The sequence below is a fragment of the Octodon degus genome, unplaced genomic scaffold, assembly GCF_000260255.1.
Source record: "Octodon degus isolate 3935 unplaced genomic scaffold, OctDeg1.0 scaffold00452, whole genome shotgun sequence".
Classification (NCBI taxonomy): domain Eukaryota; kingdom Metazoa; phylum Chordata; class Mammalia; order Rodentia; family Octodontidae; genus Octodon; species Octodon degus.
The window spans coordinates 89853-103951 of NW_004525028.1; the positions used below are offsets into that span (position 1 = coordinate 89853).

Genomic DNA, 14099 nt, shown 5'->3' on the forward strand with positions numbered 1-14099 from the left:
CACATGGTTTTACACTATAAAAGTCCCTGAAAGAGACATTTTCCAGGGGAACAACCCATTCGGGCTGCCCCCTCCTGTCCCTCTCTTGGTCAAGAACTTTCTTTCTCTCAATAAATATATTCTATTCATAACCTTTGTTTGCTCCTAAAATTCATTCTTCAGTTTTAGAGAACACGAACTCATGCAGGTCAGGTAGGGAGATCAATTTTCCCTATGTCATTTGGAGGTCCCCCATATCATTTGGAAGTCTCCCATCTGAGATCAGTTTTTCTCTCTGTAACATTATGAGTTTTCTTTGAACTAATTACAGTATCTTCCAGTTTATTTAATCTCTCATATAGTTATGGATAAGTTAATATATTGCCACATCTACATGATTATCATAATTTTACCTTTTTTTTGCTGGATCACAGATTGAACTCAGGACCTTGAGGTTGCCAGGCAAATGCTTATTCTTCTGAGGTATCTCCCCAGCCCAATTTTACCTTTGTTAATAATTATTTTTACAAATGTTTGAGGGATAACCTAACATGTCCAATTAACTCACTTACTTAGAGCTGTGTAAACTTCAATGACAACAGTATACTTCACATGTGAGTTTAAATCTTTTGGCTGCTTTTCAATATATATGCTTTCATCCATGAACTTTGTGGATTCTTGTTACAAATTCTTATCTTGTCTTTTTTTATTTTTGGGATGTTTGAGGACTTTAATATTCTCCACACAGTTGACATGCAATACCCATAAGAGATGAATGACTAGAAAGGCCCTTCACAGAGATCTTTTGGAATTCAGCATTGCTATGGTTCATCACTGCAAGGAGAACAGCTGCATGAACAACGTGTAAGGGAATCTAAAATATCATTTTAGATTAATGTATAAATGAAAGGCAAAAAGCAGCAATTTCTTCTATGTGTTCAGAAGAGACTTTAAAAAAATGAATTTTGGAACTTATAGAACCTTTTCATGAAGCAGCACATGGACTGGGATTGGAAAATTCTGCCAGTCTCTACAAGTATCACAAAGAACCATTTTATTAGAAATATAAGAGCATAGAGATATAAATTACATATAGAAACAAAACAAAAAAGTATATAACCATTTATATAGTAAGTCACTTTATCTCTTTATAAAGATAAAAATACAGATATCCGTATCCACCTTTTGCCTGGAATTCCAAAACCTTCATCACTGACAACACCAAACTTCATCCTTGGGAGACAACAGACCCCACCATGGCCTTGATGCAATTACAGCTCTACCTCAAACATTTACTATGCTTGCATGACTTCACAAATAATGGCCACAGGCACAAGTAAGTTGCAGGCAAGTTGTAGTACTAGCATTTACCTAAGAAGAACAACAGCAAAGACAAAATTAGACTAGAAATTGTTAGAAAAGCAACAGGAAGATTTAAAAAAATGCTTCCAGTTTGAATCAGGAGTAAGGTGGCCATTAGTTGGTGGTCTCATCAGCTTTGCAGAACTCTCAAAGCTTTGTTATAATCTTTGCAAACTGAAGAATCTGCAATAACCATTTTCATTTGAAAAAATACCATCTTTCATGTTTATGCAGCCATTTTGCAAGTTACTCTAAGCGTGCAGATGAGTTAGGATGTATTCACAGTTGATATATTTAAAAAAAAATTTCCATGAAAGCAGCCAGCTTCTTAGCATCTTCAACTGCAATGGTAGTATACAGAGAAACCTGGATGCCTCCCACAGACCTATGCCCTATCAAGGAGATCATATTGAGTTCAAGTGTTTTATCCAGGAATCTTTTCTCCAGCGCATCATCTCCCATGGCACTGCCAATGTGAAAGGGAATGTTCATCCTGCTTCTGTTCTGTCACTGCACTTGCACATACATAGAATCCTTCAGATTTATCAGTAATGTCCTAAATCATCTTAGATTTGATGGAGCTGAGCTTCTCCATGCTTGCTTCTCCACCATTATTCTTAATTTACTCCAAGATCAAGTCCATAGCATAAACGCTGAAACATGGAGGGATGTTGTACAGTGAGCTCTTTGCAGCCTGCACTTTGTACTCCAGGACTGAGGGGCACTCCCTGAGGGCAAACCTCAGCAGGTCATCTCGAACTGTCACCACCGAGACCCCAGCATAGCCGACGTTCTTCTGGGCACCAGCAAAAATCATACCAAACTTTGAAACATCCACCAGGTTGGACAGAAAGTAGGACATGTCACAGACCTGTACTGCTCCCTTGACATTAGGGGATGAAGTTAAACTCCATAATGTGTATGGCCTCATTTGCACAGAAATAAACATAGGAGGCTTTGGGTTGAGGGTTCAAGTTCCTGGATCTGGAATTTTGGTATATCTCCCAAATTTAGGGTGGATGACATTCGCATTCCCAAACTTCTTAGCTTCTTCTGTAGCCTTAGCTGACCACAATCCTGTTACCACATAGTCTGTACACCTTCCAGCTTTTAAGCCAATTAGTTTTAAGTGGATAGTAGTGAACTAGCCATACCCACCACCTTATAGAAAAATCACTTTGTAGTTGTCTGGCACCATTAACAATTCTCGCACCAGATTCTCTGTGTTCCCCAAAATCTTGCCAAAATCTGATGACCTGTGACTCATTTTAAGAACTCTAATAACAACTCCTTTATTGTCTAATAATTCTTTTTGAAACGCCAGTAACACTGAGCACAGCAGCTTGGTAGGCCTGAGCCCGAAGTTGACCACTTGCTTTGAGGCGTCTATGGCATGGTGGGGTAGGCAAGAGTGGGAGAGAGCCTTATCTTGTCTTTGATGTTAGTGTTTCTCTTTTGTTTTTGTGTTGTTCTTGATTGTTGACTACTATGGTTGTGTTGCTGGGAGCCGAGTTAGATAGAAATATTACAGGCAGTCAGACAGAGTCAGGCCCTCAAAAGAGAACACAAAAGACAAAGTATATTACAACTGTGGAATGAACAGTTGCTCCTGCTGTGAGCCAGAGACCAAACAAATGTTAACCTCCTTAAAGATTACCATCTCGGATTGGTCACTATCCTGAGAAAGCCAGGAAGAATCCTTATCTGATGGCTACCAGATAAAGCCCTCTTTTACATACATGCACCCTTGCAACATGACTCCCTTCCTCTTTTGGTCCCTGACTTAATAAGTTTTACCTTAATAAGTGAGCAATGGTGCTTGTAATCCCACTGGTTGAACATACTTTAGTCTCACTCCACATCCACCTAAGCGAGTTCCCATTTTCTCCACCTTAGACCCCCCTCACCACATGGTTTTACACTATAAAAGTCCCAGGAAGAGACAGCTTCCGGGGAACAACCTTTGGAGCCCCCTCCTGTCCCTCTCTTGGACAGGAACTTTCTTTCCCTCAATAAATATATTCTGCTCATAACCACCGTTTGTTAATAAAATTCATCCTTCGGTTTTAGAGAACACAAACGCGTGCAGGTCAGGTCTGGAGATCATTTTTCCCTATGTCATTTGGGGGTTCCCTATATCATTTGGAGGACACCCACCTGAGATTAGTTTTTTTTTTCCCTGTATCAGTTGTGATTTATAATTTTACTTTTCACTTAGATTAATGTCTTCAAGCTTCATCTACACCACACTATATCAGGACTTCATTATTTTGTGGTTCTAAAATCCATTATACACATTGTATCATATTTGGCTTATCTATTAAGAGTTGATGGGGCTGGTGAGATGGCTCAGTGGTCTAAAGCACCTACTTAGAACAAACTTAGCAAAGCACAGGGACGGTGGTTCAATCCCCCTGCACCACATACCAGCCACCCCCGCCCCCTGGTGGGCAGAGCTGGACACACACACACACACACACACACACAAATAAATAAATAAATAAATAAAGAATTGATGGACATTTGTCCTTTGTTGTTATTATAAGTAATGCTGCCATGAGCAGTCATGTAGAAGTTTGTTTGTGAATATATGTTTTCCGTTTCCTTGAATATATAATAAAAAGCACAACTACTTAGTTACATAATGAAAATATGTTTTACCATACATTATTTTGGGTATTTCTTGAAATACTAGATAGTGTGTCAAGATCTGTTCTCCACTGCTGGAGAGAAAATACATAATCTTATTTATCAGGTTTTTCTTGTCTATGTTTGAATCAATATAAAAAGAATTTCATGCTGTATAGAACAGTTCTTAGATATATTTATCAAGGAGTTTTCTGTTTTGTAATTACACTTGACCCATGGACAAATTTGTAGACTTCACCCAAAATTACTGAATCTCCATCACAAAATATCTACTACAGTGTAATTTGGTTAACCTTTGCTTATATAACTCAGAGATAAGCTTGATTGTGTTTACTTGACTGAGTTAAGTGCTGTCCTTGTGATTGGAGAAGCACAGTTCTGGGAATGTCTGGGTAGGAAATGAGGCAGGACATAGGATACTAGATATGGTCACTGGGCCCTTCTCTGGCACTGTTTGCCTGCTGAGCTTTCTGGCATCAGAAGCTAAACATTTTTTCTGAGATACATGCTAACATTGTCTTTCCTTTGGATGCAGCTACCTATGGGCTGAATTCCCTGAAACTGAGTGCCAAATTAAATGTCTTAGACCTTAAATTGCAGGTGTCAAGTAATCTATCACAGTAGTGGAAATATTAATAGAGTGAGTAAACTAGATTTTTCTGTGTGTAGATGGTATTGTTTGTAAAATACCAAATTTTTTTCTATACCAAATAAATTTAGGACTCTAAAACAAACAATCAACCTTATTAGGAATCTAAGGAACTTGAAGTAATCTTTGTAAATACCTCCATTATTGTAAATCATAGGAAATACATGTTTTAAAATAAAGACAAAATGATTTTCTTCAGAATGTAGGCAGCGTTTTCAATTAAACACATTAAGGGTAAAATATAAAACTTTTCTTCAAATTCAAATTGCAATGAAGAGAGAGAAATACTCAATTTTCTGCTTTTCTCTAAGGCTGTATTCCTGGGCATATGGCCCTTTGTATCCCTCCAGGTCAGCAATCCAGCACTTCTGGAGCTTCCCTACCTGGAAGCCATCTATACTTGCATTTGAAAAGCTTTTAATATGTTTTCCCTTTAACTACTTAATTTCTACTATTTAGTCTTGAATAAAAAGAATATACTTCTTGACTCAGACACATAACCTCACTTGCCTCTGTTCTTTACTCACTCTAGGCTTTACTAAAGCATGCCTGAAAAACTTGGGTATGTGTCTTAAAAAGAAAAATAAACACATAATACATTCATTTTCTTATAGCTATGTTATAACTGGGTTTGTTACTAGAATGTTCTTAAAGATAATTTAAATATAAGTCTGTGGCTTAACTGAATCAAGTACTCCAGGTAATACTTAGAATATACCCACCACACGCCGAGTGGGCCATGCCTCCCCAAGGCACTGAGCTAGCAATTGATTACAGGCATGGCACACATCTTTAATTCCAGCATGAGAGAGGCTGCAAACCACAGGATCACTTTGTGTCTGGGATGCTTAGTGAGAACCTGCACAAAAAAAGAGAAAATACTCAATTTCCTTGCTAATAATACTCTTAGTGGTACTTTCTTATTATATTTTACTCTTTAGTTTTAAAGATAGTACAAATTGGAATTAGAGAGAAAAAATTACAAGTGACACAGAATTTCACTTAAAGTAATACGAATTTCACAGTATTTGTTGTAACACATAGTGCTGTCTTCCAACCAGTTATTCATCTTATCAGATATATGCATGAAAAATTGGAAGATGAAAGAAAAAATAAAGAAATGTGTAAGAAATTAAGAAGAGATAAAGTACAAACAATTGAAAAAGGAGGCAAAACTAAGTAAGTATTTTCTGTTCTTTTCCATAGTCCTGCAGAAGTACACAGCAAAGTTGGCCAAACCATTCTGCTTAAATGTATCAATAAATTTCTTTCCCCCACTCTCTCTCCCATTTTCTTCATCTCAGTAACTCCTGCCTTTTGAATAAGCTCATTCCCCTTTCCCAGTATCTATTGTACACTTTATTTATTTTGGAACCAAGGACTGAACTCAGGCCCTTGCGATTGCCAGGGAAGCACTTATTCCACTGAGCCGTCTTCCCGGTCCCATATTGTACACTTTAGATTCCATTTTTTTTTTCTTTCAGGTTCTCACACTAAGGAGACAATACCAAGTTTGCACATGTTTGTTTGATTTATTTCACTAAAGAGTATATTCTCTAGTTGCATCCATTTACTGACAAAGGATTCAAATGTATCCTGTTTTATAACTGAATAATTCTTCATTGTATAAAAATACCACATGTCCTTTATCGAATCCTCAGTTGATGGACATCTGGGTTTTTCCTAAGAATTAGTTTTGACAAATTATGCTGCTATAAACATAGGTGCACATATATCACTGTGGTATTATTACAGGCAGCTGGGTTAGATAGAAATATTATAGGCAGTCCGACAGGGCCAGGCCCTCAAAGGAGACAGCACAAAGGATGGCATGCCTTACAACTGTAAGAGGGGTGGATGCTCCTGCTGTGAGCCAGACTTAAAGACCTAAAGGCCAAACGAATGCTAAAAGATTAGCACCTGGGATTGACATTCTAAATAGGTATCAATCACCTTAAAAGAGGCAAAGCATGTAAACATAAGAATTATATAATGCTTTTTTCTTTTCTTTTTTTTTTTTTGGCAGAAGCAGGGATTGAACTCAGGCCCTTGCGCTTGCCAGGGAAGCACTTATTCCACAGAGTCATCTCCCTGGCTCCAAGAATTATATAATTCTTTATGCCTTTTTAAAAAATATATTCTGATTCTTAAACATTTTTTCATCATATTCTGTAGGGACTTAAAGTTAAACATATCAATACTTGATGAAAAATACTTGTTTCATGTTATGCCTAAGATGTTTGATACTAAGACAGATAGTGAGGTTAAGCTTAACAGCCTAGGTTGTATGGTAATAACAATAAACTTCTCTTTTGGAAGGTTAACAACCTAAGTTTGCAGACCAAAATTAGAGAAAAAGGAGTGCCGCAAGGAAAGCAAACATTTTGATCCTAGCCTTCCAAGGTCAGTTAAGACTCAAAACATATGAAAACTTGTACTCTAATGTCACATAACTCAGTAGTGTCCCAAATTTTCTGATCAAGGAGATTATGGGGCCAAAGAGGAAAGTACTTGATGATGTAGAGGGTGCCTGAGGAGAGTCACATGGAGAGAAAACATTCTCTCAGGCTTTCACAGAGAGCACATTGGCCAGGCAATGGCCGTGACTCATCCACATGGCTGACACTGACAAAGGATCTACAATCTGAGTTACAGGATCTCAGGATAAATCTTGAAGGGATTTCACTGACCTTCTCAGATCCAAAAGCTACAACTCTTGTTGCATACATCTAGCTTTATCTTGGTCTTAACCATCCAGCAGAACAGTGTAAAATGAAGTATAAGAAGTAAAGCCATGCTGTTATGTTGAGCTGTAGGGGACTCAGGTCAACAATTTCTAACATTGCCAGTCAAGCGGAAGACCCAATACTATAATGGACTACTGGACTCTTATATAATTTTTTGCTGAGTTAACACACCTATAATATTCAAATAATGGAACTAAACAAAAAAAGGACATACAGATGAATGTCCATTTTGTGTTTGTGTATTCAAAATTTTTAGAATAGATATATAGTTATATTCTCTTAATGAGTAGAGAGATTTGTTCTACTGGTGTTTGTGGATATGATGTCATGTCTGCATCTTGTACAGCAATTAACCACTGGCAAGAATGTATGCGGTGTGTTGATTGTTGAAACTGTCCTACCAATTTGGTTTAAACTGTCTCATTGCTATTTGTTTCTCAATAAAATTATGTGGAAAAAAAGAGGCCAAGCAAGTCACTACCAACCCCCAGCAGGAAAATCCCCTGTCCTGTGTTCATGCCCGCTTACTCCATGAGTTGTTTCCCCATTTGGTCCTGAACTTAATCAATTTTACCTGAGCAATGATGCTGGTAATCTCATTGTTTGACCACAGTCTTGTCTCACCCAACATCCTCCTAAGAGAGTTCCGATTCTTTCCACGTTAGCCCCGCATAATTTTACACTATAAAATTCCCTGGAAGAGACAGCTTTGGTGGGACTATCCGTTTGGGTCCTCATTCTGTCCCTCTCTATGACAGAGGCTTTCTCTCCCTCAACAAATTTACTCTGCTCATAACCTCCATTTGTTTTTAAAATTAATTCATTGATTTTAAAGAACACGAACTCGTGCAAGTCAGGTGTGGAGATCATTTTTCCCTATGTCACTTGGAGGTTCCCTATATCGCTTGGAGGTCACCCACCTGAGATCAGTTTTTCTTCCAGTATTATTTTAGAGGTCCCACCAAAATCATTGGAAGGTGGTATCAGTTTGCTTTTCTTTCATAATTTCTGGATTGGGACTTGCTTAGGTAACAAATTTTTATGCGTCAAATGTTAATGTCTTTGTCTATTTCTCATAATTAATTGCTCATACTTTGTCTCATACAGTTTTGTCTCATAGTACTCTTAATAATGTTTGCAATTGCTTATGCTATGTCTATGTAGTTTTGTTAAAATGTTGGTCAAAATATTGTTGTTAAATCTAAGTTAAAATAAGGAAATATTACAAGTTTATATTTTTTATGGGACATTTTATGACTATTATGTACTTGTATATGTTGCATTTGAACTAGATGCTAAATGTACTGGTATACCTTCTATGAATTTAGAGAATAGAGCTACAGAGAGTAAAGTTATAAAGCCTCCTAGTGGATTTTATGTAAACTTCTGTAAAAATGGGACCTTTAAATGTAGCACAGACTTAGGAAATATACATTCCTATATATGAAACACTGGACTCCTTTTGCAAATTAAGTGATGTTAGGTTGGCAACCATTCTTAAAGACTTGGAGGAAAGGTTTCACTGAGATAGAGTGGTTCTGATCCCCCTCTACATGCTAGAAGGAATGTCAGGTCTACTCTGTTTCAGTTTCCTTCCTTTGATTTGACTCCTAATTTTCCCACCTAGTTGTACTTTCCTTTTTAGAGGCATGTAAAATTAGGAAAACTCTTGACTGTTCCAACTAAGTGAAGCCCTTAGAAAATGAGACTTTGCTGATGCCAAAGACAGGGATGTCATTTTAGAAAAAGGACATTAACCCAGTCCCTGGGTCAGATGAAACAAAAAGGACTCTGCCTGTCCAAGAGATCACATATAAAAGCCATGTCCAGGCTCAGTGTTCTGGGAAGGTCTTCTTCAGGAGTGAAAACCTGAGACACAGTGGAGAGAATCAACTTCTGAGTGACACCAGAAGGAGCTATCTCCAAAAGCAGCACAATTACAGGACGAAAACACATTTTGTGTGAGGAAGGATTTCTAATATTTTCTCCTAGGTCTAGTTATCATTTAGGTACGTAAGAGATAAGTTGTTCCATTTAAAATCTTTACTGTAAAGTGCTAGGTAATCCTGTTCAGGCTTTTAACTATCAATTATAGAACTTGGGCAAACAGTGATTACTCTGCCAGCTAGTAAATGCTCTTAGAGCTGCTGCCACTCTTTGAAGCAGAGGATAGGTTCCCTCAGCTGTTCTTTGGTGAATCCCCATTGAAGCCTATGGTTCATGGAATGTTGACCAGAGATACAGCCGGATTCCTTTCGGGAGACATCTATGGTTATATGAGCCAATAGAAACTCAGAACACCTGGAGGGTCATGGCCAGGGCTACTCTCTGGTTGATACCTAAAGGTTGGAAACTGACTCCTGACCACTGAAAGATCTCCACTTACCTATTGTACCTTTTCTCTCTTTCTGCTAGTAAAATAGGAATTTTACCTGAGCTTTTCAGTAGAACAAGTTAATGAGTCACTCTTTGAGAAATAAGGCTGGGACAGCTTACAATAGTGCTTATCAGGGGAAGTTTACATCTGTGCTTTATGTGTTAACTAAGAGTAAGATTTTTGACAGTTGTATTGTCTTTATCAACATGTAAAACGTGATTGCTAGATGATAAATACAAGTTTCACCTGTGAGCTCCAAGGTTGAATCTTGTTTAGTTGCTAAAAAAGTTTACCTAGGTGATCAGAGTGAAAACATGTGTCTGGAGACTTGGCTCAGTGCAAGGGGTCAAATCCTTCCAGTCAACTGTTAGATCAAACCATAAAAGTAATCTTTGTAGTCTGAGAAGTGGTCACTTTCAATTGACATTTATGCCATAGTTAAGATTCCTTTCACAGACGTTCTGGTCACTGGACCAATTATAACTGTTACCTCGCAAATAATTAATAAGAGTAATTGAAAAGTTTGTGAGATATTCAGGAGATAAAATTTGCACACCAGTTTGAGGGTGGATAGGCTCGTGGGATCTTTTCTCTCTTCTCTCCAACATGAGCATCCACTTGCTCTAGACAGAGTTACTCAAGGGATGCCTTGGGTGGAGTAATCAATTAGAAAGAAGGTGAGGACCCCCAGAAAGGTAATTTGTATTGAATTACAAGTTATCTCACAAAGTCTCTTAGTCCTTTAGAGTGCTTCATTAGGCACTGGAAGATGTTTGATCTTTAAATGCTAAAAAAGATCTGTTTAATCCAAATGGAATGCAGAAGAAAGTATCAACTGTGATGCTATTTTATAACTACAAAGATGATGTAAAAAGAAAAATGGTAAAAATATATGTTCAGTTTTTGTTTGCTTTAAGGTTATTGTTATTTAAGTTTCAAATTGTAGATGTGAGCAACAGTAGAACCAGGCAGTTCAACCTTGCCACCATTACTGAAAGTAAGGCTTCCCTATATTTGCCTTTCTAAAGTGTGGGCTTTTAAAACAGCTGTAATCAAGGCCTCTACAGAGCTACACCCATCCTCACCTGGGTTTATACAAGCTCTTCAAGGACAATACCCTTTTAAGAAGTAAATAAGCAATTTGGAACTTCCAGAGTTCATGTGCCTTCTATGACACTGATAAGTACATTGATATCTTTAGCCAATTTAATCAGATTTATGAACTAGATAGGAATAATCATAAAAGCAAGCTTTGAATTCTATGGAAATGCCGGCAGCATTACAAGCTGCTATTGCATTTGGACAGGAATATTATATTGTTAATTTTTTTATATTTTATATTTTATTTATTTATTGTGTGTGTGTGTGTGTGTGTGTGTGTGTGTGTGTGTGTGGCCAGCTCAGCCCACCAGGGGGCGGGGCTGGCTGGCATGTGGTGCTGGGGGATTGAACCGCGGTCTCTGTGCTTTGCTAAGCTTGTTCTAAGTAGGTGCTTTAGACCACTGAGCCATGTCACCAGCCCCTGTTAATATTAAAGAGTCAAAAGATAGACAACCAGTGGAACTTCTAGTTCCCACTGGAGTACAAATGGTCTGATCCCTGGTGGCCTAAGAGCCAGGCAGGAGACTGAAATAGACATTTTCTTTCAAGTGTGTATTCTTAAAGGTCTAAAGAAACTAGAACCAAGCCTTGTAGTTATTTTTAAATTTTAGCTATTTACTAGGAGAAAGATGAACGCCCCTCTGATTTCTTCAACTGTTTAATAGAGACACTGGTAAAGCATAGTTTGTGTGATGTTAATTCAGTAGAGGAACAGATTACTCTTGCAGACAAGTTCAAGAGCTACAAAACATAGCTTTTGCTACAGACAACTCATTTGATACTTTGGTAAAAACTGTTTAAGTGTCCTATAATTGGAACTGGGAGAAAACCAGAGAGAGAAAGCAAAGAGATCAAAATGGCTGCCTTTGTTGCAGTCTCAAAACAGATCTTAAGTCTGATTCTCTTGGCTCCAAGAAGATCTCAGTGGCAATGAGGATCATCTGCTACTGCTGTTAGAAGCCAGGCTAGCATAAGAGGGACTGGCTCAAGAGGCCCACAAGCCAGTCCCTGACTGCCAAGGCAGCCACTAGAAGTGAGACTGCACTCTGAGATGGAGGCCCCAGAGCTCAGACTCAGCTTCTCAAATGGTCCAATAGGACTGAAGGGCCCTGGGCCTGCCTCCCTCCGCTGGCTGGACACTTATCTCTACCTGTCATCTCTAAGGAGGAGCCCTGAGTAATCATGACTATAGAGAAAAATTAATAGTCTTTTGCTGGACATTAGCACAGGTCTCTTTGTCCTTTTCCAACCCTGACTTTCCTTCCAATCATCATACCTGAATAGAGATAGACTTCAGAAGATATATTATTTTAGCTGTAACTGAGGTACTGCAATATATTCAGGTTGGTAACTAATCATGATTATGCTAAGATTGGTTTTTACAAATGTAACATATACTGTTATTCATGTACATGGACTTAAAAGGTTTTCTATTGGTTTAAACTGACTGAATGTTGTTTATGTCATAAGTATATAAGTTAATCCGTTTGATTTCTGATGTAGCTTACGTATTTCATGCTCATGTTTAATATAGGTGTGATGTCTTTTAACTACAGCTAGAGAGACTTATAACAAACAGTCTGACTCCATGAATAAATGGATCTAAGAGCTAGTGAGTTACTATTGCTAGGTCTCAAAAATTTTATAAATATACTTGTTAGCTCAAATGTTCATGCTTTGATTATATATGCTCTAATTTCTCAGAAAAGTTGTTCTTCCTTAGAAGATACCAAAACCCAGGTAATCATGTGGGTAAAATCATAACAGATATGCTAGATTAAGATTTCCTTTACTGGTATCCACCAGGTTTTGTCTATAGAGACACAAATTAAGGCTGTAAAATTAAAAAAAGTTATATCTTGCTCAGTGAACCGCAGATGTCTGACACAAGCTGCAGAAGTTAGAAGGGTTTGAAGGAATAAATTTGTCTGAGTTGAGATAGAAAGGATACAGAATAAAATTATAGATGGAAAACAAAAATAGTAGTACTAGCATCCTACTAAAAGGAAGGCCAGTTGAAAAACAGGAAAAAATGTTATGCTTCCCTGGATACAGACAGAGAAAAGGGACATTTCAAGGAAAAATGTCCAAAGTTGCTAGGAAAAAAATGAAAGAAAATATTCACGATGGAGTCAGAGAAAGTTTCAGATTGATAAGAGCATGAGTCTTTACCTCTCAGCCTAAAGGAACCCATGTTAACTGCCAATATAAGAAAAAAGCCTGTTAGACATTTGATGAAAACTCATACAGACAGATTTGTCTTTAGTTACCCAGCCAGTGGCCCCACTTACAAACTGGAGAGTATGTGGTGTTTTCCCTATTTCTGGCAATTCATGTGCCACAAGTAATAACAGAATTGCTGAGACATAAAAAGCCAGTTTGTTTCAGACAAAACTCAATGGCCATGGAAGATAAATATGAGATTAAACCTCACATTTAAGAGAAATCTCCTAATAGGCCTACAAAAAGTTCTAACTTGTCTTTTCCATAATTATCCTGTTGTGATTATTTGGCCCATGAATACTTAATTGTTTATTTGGCTTTGTCTCCTCCAGACTCAAGGCTATACATCTACCCAAGAGAAAAATGCTTGTTCTCTATCGAGAGCATTTAGATAGAAACTCTGAAGAGTATATCTTACTGACAATCAACAACTACGACCCCTTTCAGCCTGAAGAAACCAGAGCGGTCATTGGCCATGCTTCCCCAATGATAGTTTGGATTAATTTATCAGAGGGCAGCCGAGTTAGATAGAAATAATATAGGTAGTCAGAAAGGGCCAGGCCCTCAAAGGAAATAGCACAGAAGATGGGATGCCTTACTACTATGAGAGGGGTGGATGCTCCTGCTGTTAGCCAGACCTAAAGACCTAAAGGCCAAACAAATGCTAAAAGATTAGCACTTGGGATTGATATTCTAAATAGGTATCAATCACCTTGAAAGAGGCCAAGCCAGTCACTATTCAACCCCCAACAGGAAAAAATCTTGTCCTGTATTCATGCTTGCTTATTTCATGAGTCGCTTCCCCATTTGATCCTGGACTTAATCAATTTTACCTGAGCAATGGTGCTGGTAATCTCATTTTTTGACCATAGTTTTGTCCCACCCAACATCCTCCTAAGAGAGTTCCCATTCCGTCCACCTTAGCCCCGCATAGTTTTACACTATAAAAGTCCCTGGAAGAGGCAGATTTCGGGAGACTACCACCTCTGGTCCCCCTCCTGTCCCTCTCTTG

General features: G+C 38.0%; 1 pseudogene; it reads right to left on the reverse strand.

The window, feature by feature from the left end:
• Positions 1–1620: 1620 nt before the first annotated feature.
• On the reverse strand, positions 1621–13564 carry LOC101563930 (annotated as a pseudogene).
• Between the last annotated feature and the right edge of the window lie 535 nt (positions 13565–14099).